Below are 24,693 nucleotides of genomic sequence, written 5' to 3' on the forward strand. Positions count from 1 at the left end.
GCAAATTCCAGTGGAAGAGTCACAACACGGGTCCCTGAAAGTCTGGAGTAAGCTCAAGCACAGCACAGAACTATTCATCCTCTGTGTGTTACTAGGCTCTGGTAAAGACAGAACACTTGACCATGAAACAAACTGTCCATGCAAATAAAACTGCCCATTATGAGTGGGATTCTTTTGGACCAACCAAGTCATAATATTACATAGGCCCAGACACAGTTCACTAGACATGAGCAAGTGGACCAAACCACATGTCACCAATCCCAGTTGCATAGTGTCTCTCCTCTGATTTGTTGTATGGGTTTTTTTACGTCACTAGCTAAAAGGGCAGGAAAAAGGTCGTTATGTTTGATTTATGGATGGATTGCCTCAGTATGTAGGTGCAAGTGAAATATAGACAGTGGCTACACTACAGCCACATTTAGGGTTGCCCTTGAAAAACAGTGGAGAAAAAAAAATATTCTCACTGGTAGAGCTCCAGGCAATTTACTTGAGGTGGAAAGCAAAATAGCCAAGATAAGAATATATATAGATTTCTGTGCAATGGCCAATGGCCTGCCCGTCTAATGTGTAGCCTGGAAAAAAAAAAAAAAGAACAGGAATATCAGAGACAGAGAGGTCTAGGGTGGTGCTTATGTAAGTCCCAGGGTTTGAAAACCTGTGAACCAAGAGCTCCCTGTGTGCTAGGGCAGAAGAAGATAGATGTCTTAGTCCAAGAAGAGAGAAATTGCTCTTCTCCTACCTTTCTGTTCTATCTGTATCCTCAATGTCTTGGATGATGCTAGCCATCACTGGTGACCGTGGACTTTCTTTACTCAGTCTACTAATTCAAATACTAATCTTTTCCAGAAACACCCTCACAGACACATATAAAGATAATATTTTAATAGCTCTATAGATATCCCTTAACCAGTGAAGGTGAAATACAAAATTAACTGTTACCTCTACTTACCAAAAGTGACGTAGCTATTGCTACTGCTGAATGTCCAATTTGTCAGTGACAAACACCAACACTTAATCTCTAATAAGGCATTTTTCCTTGAATAAATCCACTGGTTAGTTAATTACTTAATTCTACTTCCATTCTAGTTCATTTTATAGGAATAGTTATTCTGGGCATGAGTTTGCCTTTCTTGATCACATTAGTCACCCACTGGCCTTAACATCCAGTGGCTAAAAGAATGCCTGATCCCTAGGCATAGAATCACAGCCATCATAGCTATTTTACTTGGAAACTCACTTAGCCAATGAAGTATGGGAGTGGACCCATGACATGCTGCACGACTCAGAAAGAGCCAGTCTTACAGAATGCTGAAATAGCCTCCTAAATGTGCAACTGCAGGCCAGCATTGAGGAAACACTAATAGGATATAGTGCCATCCTTCAGGATCCAGTGTGTTTTTTAAACCTAAGGTCTCCATATGATGGACTATTCCCAACAGGAAGGTTACATGAGTTCAAGAAACAAGGAATAGCCACCAATGACTCACTGAAAGATTTGTGCTCCCTGTATTCACAAACTTGAGCTCTTCCAGGAAACACATAAAGGGTGTTCATATGGAAGATATAAAAGTACATAATCAAATTACAAGTTATGTCTTCCATATGAAAGCTTTGTATTCCTGTTACCCAGGGATCAACAGGCAAAAACAGGAGTCACCATACCAGCAGAGGTAATTGATTCTGATATAGGACTGCTTACAAAATCAGGACAGAAACATATGTGGACCCCAAATGATCCATTTGGATGACTCCTAATACTCCCTTGAACCTTTGTAAATATGGACAGTAATATGAAGCAGCCTAGATAATGAAGGATCTGATAACCAAGGGTTTACATGCTTTACATTTGGTTCATACCACCAGGCAAATCACCAAGATCTACTGAGAGAATCATTGATGTTGAAGGAAATTTAGAATGAAGAGTGGGAGAGAAAGAGTAGGAATGCTAGTTGCAACCCAGAGATAAACTGTACCAATGGAAACTTTATCCTGCTAACTCCCCCTTCTTGTTAGTTTTCCCTCCAGAAAGAAAGGTCCATGGAAACCTTGAAGAACCTACTCCTGGACCTGTATGTGAAGAAGATGCAAATGAAACAAGGGCACTGTGTGGTGGCCATGAGAATGAGCTTCTCAGACCTATTAGCATGGTGAGTATAATTGACTATGCACCCAAGCTGTTGTGCTCTGACAATCAGAATTGCATTTATGCTATGGTTCCATGGGCTTCTCCCAGCTAATGACTGAGAATGCCAGGAATACTAAGGGAGAGTTACTGCTGGGAGAAACAATACACCTCTGATTGGCAACTTTGGCTCAAACACATTCTCTGACAGCCTTGGCAAATGTCTTTCAGACTTTAAGACTATTGGGGGCACTACCAACCACTGCCCACCCTCTTTCACTGAGGATCAGATTTGCATTGTGGTTTTATTATGCACCCAGCTTTATTAGCCCCCTCTCTGTTTTCTTTCACACTGATATTTCTCCTAATAAAACTCTAAATACTTAATCCTATTTTGTCATCTGCTTTTTGAGAACCTCTATGATATTCCTATAATATAAAGTTTAAGTTGTGTTAATGAGTCTCAGGTCCTCATTTAATATAACAAGGAAATGCAGCAAACTAGTGAAATGACTCTCTTGAAGGCAAATTGCAAATAAGTGAGTATAGTTTAGTATGACAATGTAATAAGGCATTTTTATAAAACCAATCTAGATAATGGCATTTACACCATTGCAATTATTCACACTGTGGCTGAATGGAATTACTAAAAGATCAGAGAGTCTAAGTATTCTTGCCTATCCATAAAAGCTATGCAACCTAAAAAGGGAGGCTGGACAAGGGTCAGACTGCTGGGTGTTATAACCAAAGGTAGTGAAAGTTGTCTGCCAATTTTTCCTTTCATGCCTTTAAAAAATTAAGGGAGACTGAATTTGTGCTCCATATTCATTCTTGATAGACTCTCCCACTCTGTTCGTTTCTTGACACTGCTGCTCCAGTCTTCCTTCCACAAACCGCTTCTCAATTGCTCCACATCTACCTTACAAGGGCTTCCTCCTACCTTCTTTCTACCTGATTTTCCAATTCCTACTTTGTCATCTTCTCCCATTTTAATTACTTTCATTACTGACCAAAGTTAAAAATATTTCCAAGAAAGTTCATCTTACTTTTAACAAAGATATTACTAATACCATTAGAAAGGATTTTTGAATGGAAAAAATACCAATGGATTATTTGAGAAGCTGAGAGTTCATGCCTTGGAAGCCTTCAAGTGAAGATAACCTCCCCAGTTTCCTTTAACTTTTATTTTCAATGATTGTAAGTCTTCCATACATAAAATCCTTGGAAGATTTAAAATGAGGAGAAAAGCTTAACCACAAGTGCTTCTACAATTGACAATGTTTGAAAGTTCTTTAGTCAGGTTATCATTTTATTTGCATTTCCTTGTTTTCCTCTTCTACAAAAAACTAAACTTCAATCTGTCAGAATTGTCATAAACTCTGAATCATCTGTGAAAAGTAATGTTTTTTTCTAAATGCTTACAATGTTCTCTTTTGGTTATTCTTTTTTCCTGAAATGAGAGTTTTCTAGGACTCAAAATTCAAAAAATTTAGCATAATTTGTTTTGAATTAAGTAACTACTACACAAAGTTTCCAACGCTAATATTCTCCTGTCAATTAATAAAGGTAAAGTTGTTGGGAATTATTCACTTTAGGTTTTCATAAATATGAATAGAAAACATAAAAAGAGATAAGTTGCTTTTTCTTTCTTCAAACAAAACTTTTTTATTCCTGTTTTCCTTATGTCTACACTTATTGTTTTAAAGTTCCACTTAAGGTATAATGGGAATGTCTCCATCCAATTATCTAAGAATTTTGGAACTCAGTAATAATTCCTTTCTTTTTAAGATACCACATCCCAAGAGAACCTCTAAGTCAAATATAAATTTCTAAATATTTTTGTTTGCAGAATCTGTTTGGATGACATCACTTGTAACTATTTTAGATTATTTTCATCTATTATAAAAATATTGTTACCACACAAATACATAGACCAGTCATACTATAAAGCAACCACACAAAAAAACAGTATAATAACCAGCTAATAACACAATGACAGGATCAAACACACACATATCAATAACAACCATGCAAGCTGGATAAAAAAGCAAGACCTAATAGTAAGCTGTCTCCAATAGACCCATCTCATATATAATGACATGATGGGATGGATCAGCTTTGGATTCCTGGTGCCCAGGGACCAACAGGAGAATACTGGAGTCACCATACCAGCAGAGGTAATTGACAATAAAGGGGTGGAGGAAAATCTACCCCACAAATGGAAATCAGAAAAAAGCAGGGGTTGCAATACTAATTTCAGACAAAACAAACTTTAAACCAAAAAAAATTAAAAAAAATAAAAAATACAAGAAGGGCATTGCATTATGGTAGAAGGTTCATTCAACAAGACACTGTGACAAACCTAAATATATATGTACCCAACAAAGGAGTACCTAGATTCATAAAACAACTTCTTAGAGACCTACATAGAGACTTGGACTCCCACAAATCAATAGTAGGAGGCTATAACGCTTCCCTGACAGTACTAAATGGATCATTGAGTCAGAAAATTAATAAAGATAGCCAGGGCCTGAGCTCAACATTGGACCAAATGGATATGACAGATGTCTACAGAACTCTCCACTGAAAACCAACAGAATATACATTCTTGTCATTGTCATATGGCACATACTCTAAAATCAGCCACATAACCAAACAGAAAACAATCCTGAGCAAATGCAAAAGAGCTGAAATTAAACCAAACATACCTTCTGACCACAGTGCAATAAATAGAAATTAAGACCTAAAAAAATCACTTGAAACCAGGTAATTGCATGGAAATTAAACAACATGCTCCTGAATGACTTTTGGGTAAATAATGAAATTAAGGCAGAAATCAAGTTCTTTGAAACTAATGAGAACAAAGATATAACATACTAGCACCTCCGGGACATAGTTAAGGCAGTGTTAAAAGGGAAATTAACAGCACTAAATGCTCACATCAAAAAGTTAGAAAGATCTCAAATTAATGACATAACAACATAATGAAAAGAATTAGAGAAGCAAAAGCAACCAACCCCAAAGTCAGCAGAAGATAAAAAATAACCAAAATCAGGGCTGAACTGAAGGAAATAGAGAAACAAAAAAATTTCCAAAGAACAACAAATCCAAGGTTGGTTATTTGATGAATATTAATAAGATAGATAAAACGCTAGTCAGTATTGAAGAAAAAATGTCCATATGAGCACAATTAGAAATGACAAAGGGGCTGTTACCACAGATCTCAGAGATACAAAAATAACCATCAGAAACTACTATGAACACCTTTGTACACAAAAATAGAAAACCTAGAAGAGATGAATAAATTCTTAGACAAACACAAGCTTCCAAGACCAAATCAGGAAAAAATGGATTCCCTAAGCGGACTAATAATGAGCTGCAAAATTGAATCAGTATTAAATAGCCTACCAACAACAACAAAAAAAAGCCAAGCACCAGACAGATTCACAGCTGAATTCTACCAGCTGTACAATGAAGAGTTGGTACCATACCTACTGAAACTATTTTTAAAAATTGAGGAGGAGGGATTCCTCTTAACTCATCCTAGTATACTAACATCACCCAGATACCAAAACCTGGGCAGACACATACACAAACACAAAGAAACCTTCAGGACAATATAATGAAAAATGATGTGAAAATCCTCAGCAAACTACTAGGAAAACAGATCCAGCAGCACATGAAAAAGTTTAGCCACCATGATCAAATAGGCTTCATCTCCAGGTGCAAGCTTGGTTCACATACACAAATCAATAAATTTGATTCATCACAGAAACAGAACTAAAGACAAAAACCACATGATTATTTCAATAGATGCAAAGAGGCTTTCAATAAAACTCAACATCCCTTTATGATAAAAATTCTTGATAAACTAGGTATTGAAGGAACACACCTCAAAATAGTAAGAGTCCTCTACAACAAACTTACAGATACCATCATAATGAACGGGCAAAAGCTGGAAGCATTCCCCTGGAAATCTGAAACAAGCCAAGAATGTTCACTCTCACCACTTCTATTCAACACAGTGTTGGAAGTCCTGGTCAGAGGAATCAGGCAAGAGAATAAATAAATGACATTCACATAGGAAGATAAGAAGTCAGACTATTCCTGTGTGCAGACGACATGATTCTATACCTAGAAAATGCCAATGTCTTGGCCCAAAAACTCCTTCAGCTGATAACTTAAGTATCAGGATACAAAATCAATGTACAAATATCATTAGCCCTCCTATATATCAACAACTGTCAAGCCAAGAGCCAAATCAGAAATATGATCCCATTCACAATTGCCACAAAAGGAATAAAATACCTGGGAATACAGATAACCAGGGAGGTGAAAGATCTCTACAATGAGAATTGCAAAACACTGCTGAAAGAAATCAGAGCTGACACAAATGGCAAAACATTCCACGCTCATGGATAGAAGAATCAGTATCATTAAAATGGTCATATTGCCCAAAACAATTTAGAGATTCAATGCTATTCCTATCAAACTACTAATGACATTCTTCACGGAACTAAAAAGAAAAAATAAAATAAAATTTATACAGAACCAAAAGAGCCCAAATAACCAAGGCAATCCTAAGCAAAATGAACAGTACTGGAGATATCAAGCTACATGATTTCAAACTATACCAAATCACAGGACCACAGTAACCAACACAGAATGGTACTGGTACAAAAACAGACACATGCCAATGGAACAGAATAGAAAGCTCAGAAATAAGGCTGCACACATAGGTCCATCTGATCTACAACAAAGCTGACAAAAACAAGCAATGGGGAGAGGACTCTCTATTCAATAAATGGTGCTGGGATAACTGGCTAGCAATATGCAGAAGATTGAAGCTGGACTCTTTCCTTATATCATATACAAAGATCAACTCAAGATGGATTAAAGACTTATATATAAAGCTCACAACTATAAAAACCCCAGAAGACAACATAGGCTATGGCATTCTGGACATAGGAATGGGCAAAGATTTCATGACAAAGATGCCAAAAGCTATCACAATGAAAGCAAAAATTGGCAAAAGGAATCTAATTAAAGAGCTTCTGCAGAGCAAAGGAAACTGTCGACGGAGTAAACAAACAACCTACATAATGGGAGAAAACATTTGCAAACTATGCTTCTGACAAAAGTCTAATATCTGGCATCTAAGTAAGAAACTTAAACAAATTTATAAGAGGATAAAAACAACTCCATTAAAAAGTGGGCAAAGGACATGAACAGACACTTTTCAAAAGAAGACACACATGTAGCCAACAAGCATATGAAAAAAAAGTTTGATATCTCTGATCAGTAGAGAAACGAAAATCAAAACCTCAATGAGATGCCATTTTATACCAGTCAGAATGGCTGTTATTAAAAAGTAACAAAATAACAGAATACTGATGAGGTTGCAGAGAAAAGGGAACACTTACACACTATTGATGAGAGTATAAATTAGTTCAACCATTGTGAAAAGCAGAGTGGTGATTCCTCAAAAAGCTAAAAACAGAACCAGCTATTCTACCCAGCAATCCCATTACTGGGTATGTACCCAGAGGAATAAAACTCATTCTACCATGAAGACATATGCATGCAAATGCTCACTGCCACACTATTCACAATAGCAAAGACATGGAATCAACCTAAATGTCCGTCAATGACAGACTGGTTTAAGAAAATGTGGTACATATATGCAGCCATCTAAAAGAACAAGATCATATCTTTTGTGGGAACATGGGTGGAGCTGGAGGCCATTATCCTTAGCAAACTAATGCAGGAACAGAAAAACAAATACTGCACCTTCTCACTTATAAGTGGAAGCTAAATGATGAGAACTCATAGACACAAAGAAGGAAACAACAGGCCAGGTGTGGTGGTTCACGCCTGTAATCCCAACACTTTGGGAGGCCAAGGTGGGTGGATCACCTGAGGTCAGGAGTTTAACACAAGCCTGGACAACATGGTGAAACCCTGTCTCTACTTTAAAAATATAAAAATTAGTCAGGAATGGTGGTGGGTGCCTATAATCCCAGCTTCTCTGGAGGCTGAGGCAGGAGAACTGCTTGAACCCAGGAGGTGGAGGTTGCAGTTAGCCAAGACTGTGCCATTGCACTCTAGCCTGGGAGACAGAGTGAGCCTCCATCTCAAAGAAGAAAGAAGAAGGAGTAAGAGGAGAAAGAGGAGGAGGAGGAGGAAAAAACAACAGACACTGGAGTCTACTTGAGGGTGGAGGGTGGGAGGAAGAATACAAGCAGAAAAAATAACTATCGGATACTATGCTCAGTACCTGAGTGACAAAACAATTCTTACAAGAAACTCCATGACAAGAGTTGATCTATATAACAAACACACATATATCCCTAAACCTAAAAGTAAAAAAGAAAATATATATTTTATATGCCTTTTTCTTTCTTAACTATTGTATCAATCATTGTTGCAAATGCAACAAAAATTAGTACTGAATGCTGACTTTTTTAACACAAATTTCACAGGTGAAACAAAGATATTTTTAAATTTACATCAAGATTATTTAAGTATATGGAAATATAATTTCTCAGATCAAGATTGAGTATATATGTAAGTAATATATATATATGTATATCATATATATTTAATTACATATACATCTATATGTGTTCATGATTTTAAGGTCTCAAACTGTGGCATCCATTACAACATGTGGATATCCATTCTGAATTTCTCAGTTAGTATAATTGGTGAGGACTTGTACTTTTCCCTTCCATTCTTTTTTTCCAAGAATAATGTAAATAGGTGAATAACTATCTAGATTAACATCAATTTCTTTTGCATTGCCTTCTTAATTTCTCCATGAAATGAAGGCTTGTATTCTTTCTAGAACATCTCTAAAATTCCTTGACATTCCTGTTTTGACTGTTTCTAAAATAATGCTTGGGGGCCATAATATATTCATGCCTTTTATCATAGTTAATTTGAGCACCTTACAGGAAAAACTGCATTATACATGATTATAAAACTATATTACAAGTAGTTTCATGTTTGCTTACATTTATACTATATAAGCCCATTTTTTGAAAGCAATATACTTTACTCAAAGAATGACTAATTCAATATTCTAAAAATTGCTTCTGTTTTTCCAAAAGTAAGCATTATTATATTTTTACACAGGAAGAGAGTAAAAATCATAACAGTTATCCCCTTGTCTCAACCTTCCACCCAAAAATAAATGCACATAAATCTTTAGTTACAAGTGGAAGCTTAAATAATTGTATTTATCTCCCTTCTTCTCTAAGACCCCTTAAAATAATAGAAGAAAAAAATGGTATAAACTCATAAAACAAGGACGAAGTGAGTCTTTAATAATTAAGAAATTACAATAAATTTCTCGTAGATGTTCAGCAGACAGAAAAAAGAGCATATATCTATGTGTATATATATATATATATGTATATATACATATATATGTGTATGTATATATACGTGTGTGTGTGTCTGTGTGTGTGTGTGTCTGTGTATGTATTTCTTAGGGAATGTGTAGAGGAGGCAGAGCCAAAAAGGGAGCCTGACCCCTCTTCAAAATGTCAGAGCACTGGAATCTGAGAAATGACAGGTAATATGGAATTAAATGGGAGACTGGGTGTGAAATATTTGTTAATTAAAAGTCTATATAAGGACAACGTACAACCTCAAACACAAATCTCTCCCCCAATTTGGGTACAGATTTAACAAGCAGATAAGAGTTTACCCTCTGGCAATAAGTAAGTCAACAAATTAAGTTAAATCTGTGGTATCTTCTTTATAACAATTGGAAGACCTGAGATAAATAATTTCTGTATTTTAGTGACTTCAAAAAATTGGCTAATTTGCATCAACATGGTAAAGAGAATCTGCTCTTTAATAAAACTAAAGAATTTGCCTTCGTTTCTTACTTTGCTATTCTCTTTAACCTACTCCATGAAACGGCTTTTGACAAGGCACCAAAGACCTCTGTATTTTAAAAAATGATGGTCAATGTTTAAATTTCCTTTTTATTCCTTTCAGAAGCCTTGATAGCTATTCTCTCTATCTCTCTTTCTCAATCTCTCTCTCTCTCTTTCTCTTTCTTTTTTTCATTTTCTTGAGACAAAATCTTGCTCTGTAGCCCAGGCTAGGGTACAATGGTGCAATCTCAGCTCACTGCAACCTCCACCTAGTGGGTTCAAGCAATTCTCCTGCTTCAGCCTCCCGGGTAGCTGGTAATACAGGCATGTGCTACTATGCCCAGATAATTTTTTTTTTTTCAGTAGAGAGGGGTTTCACAATGTTGGCCAGGCTGGTCTTTAACTCCTGACCTCAAGTGATCCACCTGCCTCAGCCTCCCAAAATGTCTCCTTCTTTCCCGAAACATTTTTTCCACTTGGTTTACAGAACTAGACATATTGCATCCTCCTACTTCATTGACTTATCCTTCTCAGTGAACTCAGCGGGATTCTTCTTTCCTCCCAACTACTAAGCACTGATGTTCGCTGCTGTTTATCTATACTCCTTCCATAACAGATTTCATGTGGTCTCATCAAACAACAAAATTGTTGGGGGCAGGGAACTTGTTGTTTTAAGCCACAACATTTTTAGGTGGTTTTCTTCACATTAATAACTAACTGAAATATAGAGTTAATAAAGTGATTGCGTATATATGTTTTTGCATATTTACTGTTATATACACAGACTTTTAAAATATAAAACTGTAGCATCCTATACATGTTATTTTGTAAATTATACTTTATAATTTTCATTTTTTGTTAATATGTTTTATGCTGTTAAATATCCCACAGAATCATTCAGAGTGGCTGCATAATTTGTTATTGGATTGGATTTGCTGATATTTATTTAATACCTGGTTACTAAACATCAAACTGGATCTGTTTTTTAATCATAATAAACAAGTATACAGTGGGCATCTTTATAACTAAATCTGCATATCTTGATAATTTATTTATAATGAACATTTGGAAGCATAGGTGTTAAATCAAGTAGTATATCAAATACATTTGTCAAGTTCCTATGAAGAAAGTCTATAACCAGTTTATATAAACTACCAACCATGCATAAGAACTATACCACTGGTATTTAATGGCTAAGGTGCATTTTTTATATTGAATTTTAGTACCATATAAGAAAAAATATACTTGAAAATTGAACTTGTGAGGTTGACAAATACATCCCTGGAAGGCAAAAAATTTCATTTCTATGATGAATGATAGGATTCTTCCACCTCGTAAATTGAACAAATAGTTCTTGAAATGAATTCTCACTTAAAATTTTGATGCAAAGAAAATTTTATTACACAAAATAAATTCTGTCTAATTTTAACTACAATAAACAAGCATACAATGAGCATCTTTGTAACTAAATCTGCATATCTTATTTATTTATAATAAATATTTGGAAGCATAGATGTTAAATAAAGTAGTACATCACATACATTTGCCAAGTTCCTATGAAGAAAGTCTATAAGTTTATATAAACTACCAACTAACATTAAAATTAAAATATTAATTTTATTGTATATTCTTTTGAACCCTGGATTCTTTTTAATTAAAAAAATATGATAAATATTTAAGGCTCAGTTTAGCTGCTTTCCTGACAAACATTAACTATTTCAGTTCTACTGTTGGCTATGGTCATCTTATGCTTACAGAATGTTCTTTACTAGATAAACAAGTAAGATTTCCAAAACATTGATATTTTATGTTGATATATTTTAAAGTTTTGAGCATTTTATACAATAAACAATTCACACTTAAAATGTACCATCTGATAAGTTTTGATAGAGTTTTATTCTGTAAAACATCACCAAAATCAAGAAAAAAAATCATCTTCATCATCCCTAAAAGTTTTCCCAGTTCCTTTTGTGTGTCTTTTCTATCTCTTTGGCAGTAGCCACTTCTCCCATTTCAGGCAACCACTTATCTGCTGTCACTATAGATTAGTTTGCATTTTCTAGGGTTTTATATATATGAAATCATACATTATGTAGTCTTTTTTGTCTGGCTTCTTTTACTTGGCATAATTATTTTCAGATTCATCCATGTTGTTTCCCATATAAATGTCTCATTCCATTAACTTATCACAGTCTATCTTCAAGTGATATTATAATACTTCACATATAACGTAAGAATCTGACAACAGTGTAATTCTATTTTTTCCCTTCTGGTCTTTATCCTATCATTGTAATACAGTTTGCTTGTTCATATATATGAAATCCACATGATAATGAAATTATATCTGTTTAAAAAGTTGGTTATTTTTAAGGAAATTTTAAAAAGAAAATGTATTTTATATTTACTTATGGAGTTACCATTTCTGATGCTCTATATTCCTTTGTGTAGATCCATATTTCATTTCGGTATAATTTTCCATCTGCCTGAAAAACTTTCTTGAACATTTCTTATAGTATGGTTTTGCTGATGATGAATTTTTTTTTCTGATTTTGCATGTCTGCAAGTCTTTATTTCATTTTTGTGTTTGAAAACTATTTTCACTGGGTATAGAATTCTAAGTTGCCAGTATTTTTTTCCTTTAGTACTTTAAAGATGTTGATCTGCTGTCTTCTCACATTTTTTCCAATAAAAAATCTAGTGTACTCCTTCTCTTTGTCTTCCTGTGCATAGTATGTTCTTTTTCTTGGACAGCTTTTAAAATGTTTTCCTTATGACTGTTTTATTTTTAATTATTTTAATTATAATATGCTTTTGTGTAGTTTTCTTCATGTTTCTTGTGTTTAGATTGCTTTGAGATTCTTGGATCTGCAGGTTTATAGTTTTCGTATCTCTACCCCCACCCTCAACTTCGAGGCTTTCAAATACACACACAAGAAGCCACATAATTTGTCCTACAGCTCACTGATGCACTTTATTATAATTATCTCATTGTTTTATTTCAAATAGTATCATTTTTATGTCTTCAAGTTTACTAATCTTTTCTTATTCAATGTTTAATCTTTCATTCACCCCTTCAAATGTATTTTTAGATAAGAAATTATAGTTTTTATCTCTACAAGTTTGATTTCAATTTTTGTATAGAATGTTCCATATCTATACTTAAATTTTTGAATATATGAAATATAGTTATAACATCAATATCCTTGTCTGCTTATTAAAATCTGTGTAAGTTGGTTTTGAGTGGTTGATATTTCTGCTTACAATGAGTTGTAATTTCCTGCTTCTTGGCATACTTGACATCTGTGATCAGACTTGAGACATTGCAAATTTTACCTAGTTGGGTGCTTGATATATTTGTATTATAAAAATATCCTTAAACTTTGCTTTCGGATGCCGTTATAAGAAATAGTTTGAGTCATTCTACTCTTACATTTAAGATTTGCTATTTCAGAACCAGAAAATGTTTATCTAGAATGATTTATTTCCCACCAATGAGGCAAATCCCTCTGAGTACTCTGCCCAGTTATGAGTTTTTTCAAACTGACTATTATGTACAGGCACTATTACAGGTAATATATTAGTGCCAGGAACAATTTTCTCTATTACTTGTTTCCTAGGACTGTGATATTTTTCTCACATTCATGCACTGATCACTACTCTACTGAATACTTGAGAAGAACAGTCTGCAGATCTCTGGAGTTTTCTACAGGTACAGCTCTCTCCTTTCCTGAACTCTGTCCTGTGAACTCTTAACTATTTGTTCCCCTAGATTCGCAACTCCATTTCCCTTTTTCAGGGAGTCTGGCAGGCTCTGTCCCCTTTCTTTGGCTATCACTTGGAAACTTCCTCACAGCAATAATCTGGGACAAACATTAGGCCTACTTTGTTTTCTATTTCTCAGGAATAAATGTCCTTCATTTACCTTTTTCCAGTGTCTTTAAACCATTGTTTCAAATATGTTTTTCTAATATTTGAATGTTTCAGTCAGGAGGGTAATTCTAATCCTTACAAGCCCATCTCTGTTGGAAGTAAAACATGCATACTAAAATTTTAAAAACTATTATTTACTTGGTGTAAATTTTTTACTTTCTAGGTATATTAGTTACATAAAATTAGGGAAAACATTATAGAATCGTCCTCACAATATATTGCCCTCATGTGTTACTCTGCTATAGAACCTAAAGTGGTTCTTATTCTCACTAAATTAAATATAAACATAAGCAGAAGTCAGCAAAAGTAGTTATATAAAGGACTAAAAAAGTGTTTTCATTGCTTACAGCTTTCTTATGTTCTAGTTTGGTCTAAGAACACAGTTAACATAGAGGAATTGATGGCATACATAGCCGTTATTCAGTTATCCATGACTAATATTACTCTCAAGTAAAATTTATTGAGTCTAGTGCAAATGTAAAACATCTTTCCTTGAGCATTTACAATGTGGGTTAGGAGTTTTCCTCATAATCTTTGCTTAAGTTTCTAGACCTATACCCTATTTCAAAACATATAAACATTATTATAGAATGGCAAACTTCTGGAATTTTCACTTCTCTTAAACGTTTTCTAAAGAAAAGGACTTTTAAGTGACAAAAGCTTGTAGGACGCTTGTTAACCTTCACAACGTTCACATTAGAGAATACTAGACTATTAAATAATTTTTTAAGTATGTGGATTAGGCTGTTGGGGGAACATTTCAGAAAACGACTTTCACCCCAAAAATCCATAGTTTTAGTAGACATGAAGCCATGAAGAGTATCTCCAAAAGCGCTGGCCAGAGCAAGCAGGCAAGAAAAAGAAATAAAAGGTATCCAAATAGGAAGAAGGGCCAAACAGTCTCTCTTCAATGGATGAAATAATTCTATACCTAGAGAACACTAAAGACTCTACCAAAACCCTGCTCGACTTAATAAAATGACTTCAGTAAAGTTTCAGAATACAAAATTGATGTACAAAAATCAGTAGTATTTTAGAAATTCTCACAAAATCAAAGAGCTTCCCCTTTTAGCTTAAAGTCATTTGAAGTTAAAAAAATTCAGTAGCATTTTTATTCACCACTAACATTCAAGCTGATAGCTAAATCAAGAATACAATTCCATGTATGATAGCTTCAAAAGAAATAAAATACATACCAGGCCAGGCGTGGTGGCTCATGCCTGTAATCCCAGCGCTTTGGGAGGCCGAGGCAGGTGGATCACGAGGTCAAGAGATCAAGACCATCCTGGTCAACATGGTGGAACCCCACCTCTACTAAAACTACAAAAAATTAGCTGGGCATGGTGGTGCGTGCCTGTAATCCCAGCTACTCAGGCGGCTGATGCAGGAGAATTGCCTGAATCCAGGAGGCGGAGATTGCGGTGAGCCAAGATTGCGCCATTGCACTCCAGCCTGGGTAACAAGAGCGAAACTCCGTCTCAAAAAAAAAAAAAAAAAAAACCAAAAACATACCAATACATCTGATAAAGGAGGTAAAATATCTCTAAAAGGGGAGACCCATAAAATGCTGCTGAAAGAAAAATCATAGATGACACAAACAAATAGGAAAACATTACATTCTCATAGATTGGAAGAATCAATATTGTTAAAATGGCCATATTGCCCAACACAATCTAGAGATTCAATGCTATTCCTAACAACCTGCCAATGTCATTTTTCACAGAATTAGAAAAAAGTATTCTAAAATTGATATGTAACTAAAAAAGATCCTGAATAGCCAAAACAATTCTAAGCAAAAATAACAAAGCTGGAAGCATCACATTACTCAGCTTCAAACTATGCTATAAGGTTAAAGTAACCAAAACAGCATGTTACTGGTAGAAAAACAGATACATAGATCAATAGATCAGATTAGAGAACCCTAAATAAAATCACACTCCTACAGCCATCTGATCTTTGACACAGTTGACAGAAATAAACATTGAGGAAGGATCTCCCATTTCAACACATGGTGCTAGGATAGCTGGCTAGCCATAAGTAGAAGATTGAAACTGGACCTCTACATTTCACCATAAACAAAAGTTAACTCAAGAAGGATTAAAGATTTAAATGTAAGTCTTCAAGCTGTAATAATTCTAGACAAAAACCTGGAAAACATCATTCTGGACATCAGCCTTGGGGAAAGAATTTACTACTAAGTCTTCAAAAAGCAATTATAACAAAAACAAAAAATTGACAAGTGGGATCTAATCCTATTAAAGTGCTTCTGCACAGCAGAAGAAACTAACAACAGAGTCAACAGCCAACCTACGGAATGGGGAAAATATTCACAAATTATGCATCTGATAAAGGTCTAATATCTATAATCTGTAAGGAACTGAAACAATTGGGGAAAAAAACAGTATTTAAAAATGGGCAAACGACATGAGCAGACAATTCTCGAAATGAGATATACAAGTGGCAAATGAACATATGGAAAAAATGTCCATCGCTAATCATTAGAGAAATACAAATTAAAACCACAATGAGCTCCCATTTCACACCAGTTAGAAGGGCTACTATTAAAAATCCATAAAATAAGGCCGGGCATGGTGGCTCATGCCTGTAATTCCACCACTTTGGGAGGCCAAGGTGGGCGGATCACCCGAGGTCAGGAGTTTGAGACCAGCCTGGCCAACGTGGTGAAACCCTGTCTCTACTAAAAATACAAAAACTTAGCCAGGTGTGGTGGCAGGAGCCTGTAATCACAGCTACTTGGGAGGCTGAGGCAGGAGAATCACTTGAACAGGGAGGCAGAGGTTGCAGTGAGCTGAGATCACACCACTGTACTCCAGCCTGGACAACAAGAGGGAAACTCTGTCTCAAAATAAATAAATAGATGTTCATAAAATAACACATGCTGACTAGCCTGTGGAGAAAAGGGAGTGCTCATACATTGTTAGTGGGAATGTAAATTAGTTCAACTACTATGAAAAGCAGTTTGGTAATGTCTCAGAGGCTTAATGCAAAATTAGCATACAACCCAGCAATCCCATTACTGGGTATATATTCAAAATACCAAATCATTCTACCAAAAAGATACATTCACTCATATGTTCATTGCACCACTATTCACAAATAGCAAAGATATGGAATTAAACCAGGTTCCCATTAGTGATGCATGGTATATATATACCATGGAATATACGCAGCCATAAAAAAGAACAAAATCATGTCCTTTGTAGCAACATGAACTAATAGTGGGGGGATGTAGGTAGAGTGGCAAGGGTTGAAAAACTAACTGTTGCATACTATTTTCAGTACCTAGGTGATGGTATTATTCATACCTCACACGTCAGAATCATACATTTATTCAGGTGACACACTTGCACATGTGCTCCTTGAATCTAAAATAAAAGTTGAACAAATAGAGTGCTTCCACAAAAGTAAAAATGCTACAACCATCATTATTTAGTTCTTTATGTACTATTTTTAGAGTCAGATTTCAATACACCCTAAATATGTTGTAATGGCTACATCTTCATATGGAGCTACAGAGTTGTTTTATTATTCTTAGTAATTAGGGCATATCTCTATAACACATTGGCAAAATCAGCAATTAATACCTTTGTATTGTATTGGTGTTGTACTTTATTGTATCAATACCAAAATTAGAAATCAATACCTTTTAATATGTCTGTGTGGATAAACCGTACTTGACAAACTCCACTAAAAATTATCATTAGCATGTATATCAGTTGGCTATTTCCATAGCAGTCCTGCATAACAAACCACTCCTACACTTCTTAGTGTCTTAAATGGACAATTATTTTATCCATGCTTACCAATCTGCAAGTTGGTTGTTGGTCAAATGATCTAGGCTGGATGTTCCTGGGCTTCATTCTAAACTTCAGATTGAGTTCAGGACTGTTCTACCTGCCCCAATTCCTCCTCTCACACTCTCTTTCTCTTTCCCATTAATTGGCTGAGAGACAGAACAGGTGAAATCTAATCAGTGGTGAAACATGTTGCTTTCTCTACCACCAGAAAGATGTTTTTAGTAATGATGTTAATATGGTGATCTTCTAGGACTGTGGGAATTCTTTGCATAATTTTACCTGAACATTTTTCATGCATTTTCATAGTGACTTTGACTGTATCTTTCTATGCCTCCTGAGCCTTTGCCAGGAGACTGCAAATAAAACAGAGCTTTTTTTTTTTTTTTTTTTTTAAATAAGCAAATATACCTCAAAATGTCTTATTTTAGGCCTGCAAGTTTCAGGTATCTGCCAGAGACGTAAGCCATAGAAAAAAATTTCCTTTCTGATTTTGTTGGAAAAATAAAAAACAGTGATAAATAATAGTTTGGGATTTTAGTGGCGTATCAATACCTGGCTGAACTCATGAAGTGATCTGCCTTTAGTATTATTTAGTGCTATGAAAATCTCTAATAATTTATGAACCCTAGCACAATTGTTAACAGTATTACTGCTCACTTGTTTGTCTCTAGCCATGTCATCAGTAAAAACTCTCTTTGTGAATTGCTTGAGCCTGGAAGGTGAAGGTTACCGTTAACTGAGATCAAGCTGCACTCCAGTCCAAGCGACAGACCAAGACTCCATTTCAAAAAAAAAAAAAACAGAAAACAAATAAACAAAAAACTTCTCTTCTTACAGTACTCAACATTGTATTTGGACTCTTAATTGAGTGAGCTTTTTTGGAACTGCTGTCTATTACAATTTATTTTTAAATAGTCAATATGAACAATGCTATCAAAAATGTACAAAATTCGAAGTCTTCTACATAGATGTCTGTTTTGTTATTTTTTTTCTAAAATAAAGATTGAAAATAGAAATTTTTGAAACTTGTCAATATATACATTACCTGCTTTCCAGTTCTAGCCTGTACCTTTTTCTATTGTTAATGGATCTTATCTGCTACCCATGCAGGAAAGAAGACCTCCTTACTCCCACAATTGTGGCTGCCACTTGAAAGTAATCAAAATTTTCTGGAATCTGTAATAGCCTCAGACTTTTGAATGACAGAAAATGAAAGGAGACCCTGGGAAGAAAACAAGGAGCCCTGGTGTTCTAGGGAATGACAAGGCTCTCTTCTGCTTCAGTCATCTCATTGTCCTACATGAATCCCATGGTTCCTGCCCTTGTTAGAATTCCCTTATAAAATGATTTAGAATTCCTCCTAAGAGTGACTTTTGAAAACATATTTTAATCATTCAGGGTCTATCATTCCCTCATGATTGTCATTTCCTTCTACATTTTGCCTCTTCCTGAGGGAGACTATCTAAACTAGTGACTGCAGCATTTTATCTAAAACTAGAGAGACTCAAACTTGTCCTAACAAATGTCAAATGTTTTTTGTTCAATGTTTTAGCATTGCAATAACATAAGTAAAATATTAGAGAGTTAGATTTTATTTTTTTCTGATATTACTGCATTTCCCAAAAGGTCTTTACATGAAGTTAGGATTTTATATGGCTATTGGGAATATCCCTATTGGATCTGATAGCCACAAATATTAGTGTTTGTCTGTAACTGCATTAATGTCTAAGCACTTATAACTTACACACATCCATGCACTCATTTATATTACACACATTTATTGAAGTTTCACTATGTTTCAGGAACTGAGGCCACAGATGAAAAATCAGAATTAGAAAGAAAAATGTTTCTCCAGTTTTATGAGAACAAGAAATAGAGACAACACAGAAAGGAAGAAAGGAATAGAATGAAATAAGCTAACATATCAAACACACACACACACATATACACACCTATAACTCTCTCTCTCTCTCTCTCTCTATCTCTCTCTCTCTCACAAGATCTTCCTGCTTTGAAATAGCTGTGACCTTATTGTCACCTGCCTCTCACCCAGTGTCCAGTACACTCTATTCTCCCACGTTAAGTGCCTCCTCTCTACCCTGTCACAGCATAAAGCATTCAGCTTGGCAACCCCTGTGGCCACTTGTTAAGTCACAATGCAGACCAAGTGGCTGAGATCCGGAGCAAAGGAAGTGGACAGTTCTCAGGCACCTCAGCTAAATTGCTGTAGTCGCATGTCTGTTAATACAATGCTCTTGATTCCTGCCCTGTGATGATCACCTGGGAGGGATCAAGGCAATCAGCATTATACTGCTAAAATATTGCTGCTTGAAACTGTCATCATTTCACATTCACAGGAAACACCTTACAAAGGTACAAGTATTAAAATGGGGACCTTGAAGACCTATGCTTGAGAAAGATAGTAATAAGTAAGCATGTAGGTTTTCTTAAGTGCAATTTTTATGTTTATGAAGATTTTTACCCTTTCTAATAAGAAACTTTAGGGATCTTTGTACTACTATTGTATAGAATACATGTCAATTAAAATAGGAATACTGTATTAACATAAGTCTCAACATTATCTTTTGCTAGAAGGGAAATTAAGCCCTTCACTCAAATACCCAAAGGTGAAATGACTTCAACTCATAGGTCATTTGGAAGAGCTCACTTAGGAACTTGAGAAAGGCATTTAATATTAAACTTAGAAGTACTTTCTCAAGAATAAATCACTAATAGGAATCCTTCCTTCCATCATACTGGATTACTTCTTACAAATTAGTGCAATGCTCTCAATTCTTTTTGCTTTGACTTTTTAAAAGTATTATTAATGTAGCATTATTCACTTCTGACTGATATCCCACCTAGTCTTAAGAAGTGAATCAAATTTCAGGTATTACTGATATATTAAACACAAGTTCATCATAATGGTATGATTGAGAACTAGGTACATGAAGTAACCACCTTTTATTCATCAATTTTGTAAAAGCATCTTTTAACCTAGGGTTGTATCTGGGACTTTTATACAAAGTCAATTTTAAAACTGCAATGTATTTCTCCAGAGAACTTGCAACCAAACATATGCCAAGATCCTCAGGGAGAGTTTAAACCATTTTAGAAATGTTACTAAAAATTTAGAGGATGGCAATTGTTAAGATGAAACAGTTTGGTTGTTAAGATGAAACATTTTGAAGATTAATTTTTTTCCTCCCCCTCATCATCTGATGATCTGATGTCACATAGAGTTAGTCAAAAGAAAAAAACTCAGAGAACGTAACTTTATGTGCACTGAACACATGTACTTTACTAAGAAAGTAAATCATAAAACTTGCAAATTTCTTGAAGCCCTAAAATCAATCAAGGGAAAAGAAACAAATGATGATCTTAAATTTGAATCTTTTAATAACATTTCTTGTTTTTGAAAGAATGGCATTATAGCATCTACTGCTGACTCTCTGTTATACTCAAAAAATGTATAATGCCATGATAATTAAAATATATTTATTGGTTATCAGTTTACATATAATGCTCCTGTAGGCACTGGATAAAAAGAACTACTCGGGTAGTTTACTATCAGAACGGATGACACTTACTGAAGAAATCAGCCTTTGTTATGTGGCACAATAATCAAAAAGAAGCAGATAGTAAAATATGACCATGAACTCATTTAAAGATCAATGATACAATTGTGGGGGTTATAAAAAGTTTGGCTGAATATGAGTAGAAGTGTAAGGACAAAGAAGGTGTCAGCTCTCCTCTGGTCACTATACAAAGACTTCCTGGAAGATATAGGTCTTCCAAAAACATCAGGTTGAAGCAAGGTGACAAAGCGGTTTGATTACAGAGTTGGCCTAGCAGGATCCTGGAAGTGCAAGTGGATGGCAGAATGGAGGACATCTGGGAGGTCATGGCTGAAGATATGGGAAGGGGTACACAGCAAAACAGACAATGAAGCCAAAGCTGGTGGCCAGAATAATTTGAGTGCTTACCACCAATTTTATAGCTTTTCCCAAGTCCTGAGGCCAAGAAAAAGTCAAACTCACTCTTAGTTTTGAATCAAGAAACAGAACTGAAATAATATAAATAAAAAATAAATCTGAGAACTAGATACATAGACAGTTGCTCTTCTAAAACCATAAAATTTAGTGTGGAAAATATACAAACTACAGGCAGAACGGTGATTAATATATGAGGTATAAAGAGTAATTCTAATAAAATAGAAATGTACAAGATATTAAAATGCTAATTTGTACCTATTATTCAGTATTTCCACTGAAAGTGAAAAACACCCAAGTTAGCGGCGATAGAAAAATAGAAAACATTTGTCTGGTTGTTTATAATTCTATATAATACCTCCCCTAAATATTGACAGTCGATGCTAAACTAAAATAGCACCCAAACCTAACAGACAAGTCTCTATTGATTTAAACTGAATTACTCATTCTAGGTTTTTAAAAATAATATATTAGTGTATAATTTTTTAGTTATAAATGATAGTTTGATAGACAAATTAGTGTGATAGTGATAGTTTGATACATTGTATACAATGTATAATTGTCAAATCAGGATAATTAGAGTACCTATGACTTCAGACATTTATCTTTTGTATTAGGAATATTAGACCCCTTATATTTTATCTATTTTGAAATATACAATAAATTATTAACTATAATTTTCATACTGTGCTATTAAATACTAGAATTTATTCCTTCTAGCTAACTATAATTTTGTACCCATTAACCATTTTATCTTTATCTCTGCCTCCCTGCTGCCCTTCTCAGCCTCTGGTAACCATCATTTTACTCCTTATCACTATGAGTTCAATTTTTTTTTAGCTCCCATGTATGAGCGAGAACATGAGATATTTGTCTTTCTGTGCCTGATTTATTTCACTTAACATAATGTCCTCCACTTTCATCCTTGCTGTAGCAAATGATACGATGTGATTCTTTTCTATGGCTAAATAATATTCCATTACACACACATACACACACACACACACATTATACACAAGCGTATATGTATATATACACACTGTATATATCACACTTTCTTTAACCATTTATCCATTCATGGACAGTTAGGTCAATTCCATATTTTGGCTATTGTGAATAGTGCTGCAATAAAACATGGGAATGCACATATCTCTTTGATATACTGATTTCTTTTCTTTCGGATATATATTCAGTAGTGGGATTGGTGGATTATATGGTAGTTCTATTTTTAGTTTTTTGTCTTCCGTAATAGCTACACTACTTTACATCTCTACCAACAACATACAAGCCTTCGTTTTTCTCCTAATCCTCACCAGCATTGTTATTTTTTTGTCCTTTTGCTGGTAACTATTCCAACTGGGTGATGACATCTCACTGTGGTTTTGATTTGCATTTTTCTGATGATTAGTGATGCTGAGCAGTTTTTCATATACCTGTATGTCTTCTTTTGAAAAATGCTTATTCAGGTCTTTTGTCCATTTTTAAATAAAAAAAAATCTTTTGTTATTAAGCTACTTGAGTTTCTTATACATTCTGGTAACTAATCCCTGTCAGGAGGATGGCTTACAAATATTTTTTGTCAAATTCTGTAGGATGTCTCTTCTCTTTATTGTTTCTTTGCTATGTGGAAGATTTTTAACTTGATATAATCCCATTTGTCTATTTTTGCTTTTGTTGCCTGTGCTTTTTGAGGTCTTACCAAAAATATCTTTTACCAGACCAATGTATTGGAGAGTTTCCCCCATGTTTTTTTCTAATAGTTTCATAGTTTCAAGTCTTACATTTAAGTCTCCAATCCATTCTAAGTTGATGTTTATATATGGTGAAAGATGAGAATCTAATTTCATTCTTCTTCATATAAAAATCCAGTTTTCCCAGCAAGATTTAAGAAACTGTTCTTTCTCCAGTGTATGTTCTTAGTGTCTTTGTCAAAAATGAGTTGACTACAAGTGTGTGGATTTATTTCTGGCTTCCATGTAGGTTTATCACCCCTTTATCAAAGTATTCAGTTTTTAATGCACTTTTTCATTCAACAGACATTTTGTATGTGAAAAAGTCTTCTAATTTATACAGATTATTTTTAGGGCAAAAAAAAAAGGAAAAAATCTAGATATCTATAACAGCAAATAATTTTTCATGAAACATTCTATAATTCCTTTCCTCTCTGTAGTCTTCCCTCATATATTCATATACATACACTGAATAATTGAAAAACCAAGTCAAATTGGCTTTCTTAAATTGCAGACCAACTCACTACAAAGAGCTACAACTCTCCCTTCTTTTATTTCAAGTGTTTTTGAAATAGATTTTAAAAATGTCAATTAGTTTGGTCTTGAGAAAGAAAAACAAAACAACAAAAAAAAATTTAAAAAGAAAAAATTCTGACAATATGAATGTATTTCTTGTCGATTAATATGCATTATAAAGTTGTTTATTCAGGGAACTTACTACATATTAACTTTTCTGAAATCATGAGTAAAAACGTGAACCATAGTTGAGAAATAGTCTCTCCTCAAAACAAATGTTTTGGGGATGGGGCAGAGAAACCCCATATTTGTTGTTTGCTTAAATAAACAATAAAATTCAAAAGGATTGTAGGTCATATGCTTAAGGCAGCGATACAAGGTGAAGTGTGGTGTTCTGGGGACTACTAGTAACACGAATAGTGTGAATGTTGAAGTCAGGAAATATTTGTACTGCCTTTGCCTATTCCTCTTCTCTTTTTGTCTTTGATGGATATACAATAATTATATTTTATAAGAATGCCAGTAGTGACGGAAGTACTTCTCCTAATGCAGAGGCTGTAAAGCTATCAGAAGAGCTTTAAGCAAATGTTATCTGTTTTACAGAAGAAATCAATTACCCGCAGATTGCTTAAACCAGTGACAGGCATGGTAAGGAATAAAATGTGCTAAGTAGAAAAGTTACAGCCATCAACATGT

At 34.6% G+C, this 24,693-nt stretch overlaps 2 long non-coding RNA genes across 7 annotated transcripts in view; one reads left to right on the forward strand and one right to left on the reverse strand.

The window, feature by feature from the left end:
* LOC116548945 overlaps positions 1-24,693 on the reverse strand; it is a 1,126,598-nt gene that overhangs the window by 300,306 nt on the left and 801,599 nt on the right. The window lies entirely within an intron of this gene.
* On the forward strand, positions 11,962-23,724 carry LOC116548947. Its single transcript, XR_004267654.1, has 3 exons — positions 11,962-11,972; positions 22,072-22,080; positions 23,634-23,724. It is a non-coding gene; the product is annotated as an uncharacterized LOC116548947 (long non-coding RNA).

Source organism: Sapajus apella, unplaced genomic scaffold (genome assembly GCF_009761245.1).
Source record: "Sapajus apella isolate SASKATOON/1434 unplaced genomic scaffold, GSC_monkey_1.0 scaffold6, whole genome shotgun sequence".
Lineage (NCBI taxonomy): Eukaryota > Metazoa > Chordata > Mammalia > Primates > Cebidae > Sapajus > Sapajus apella.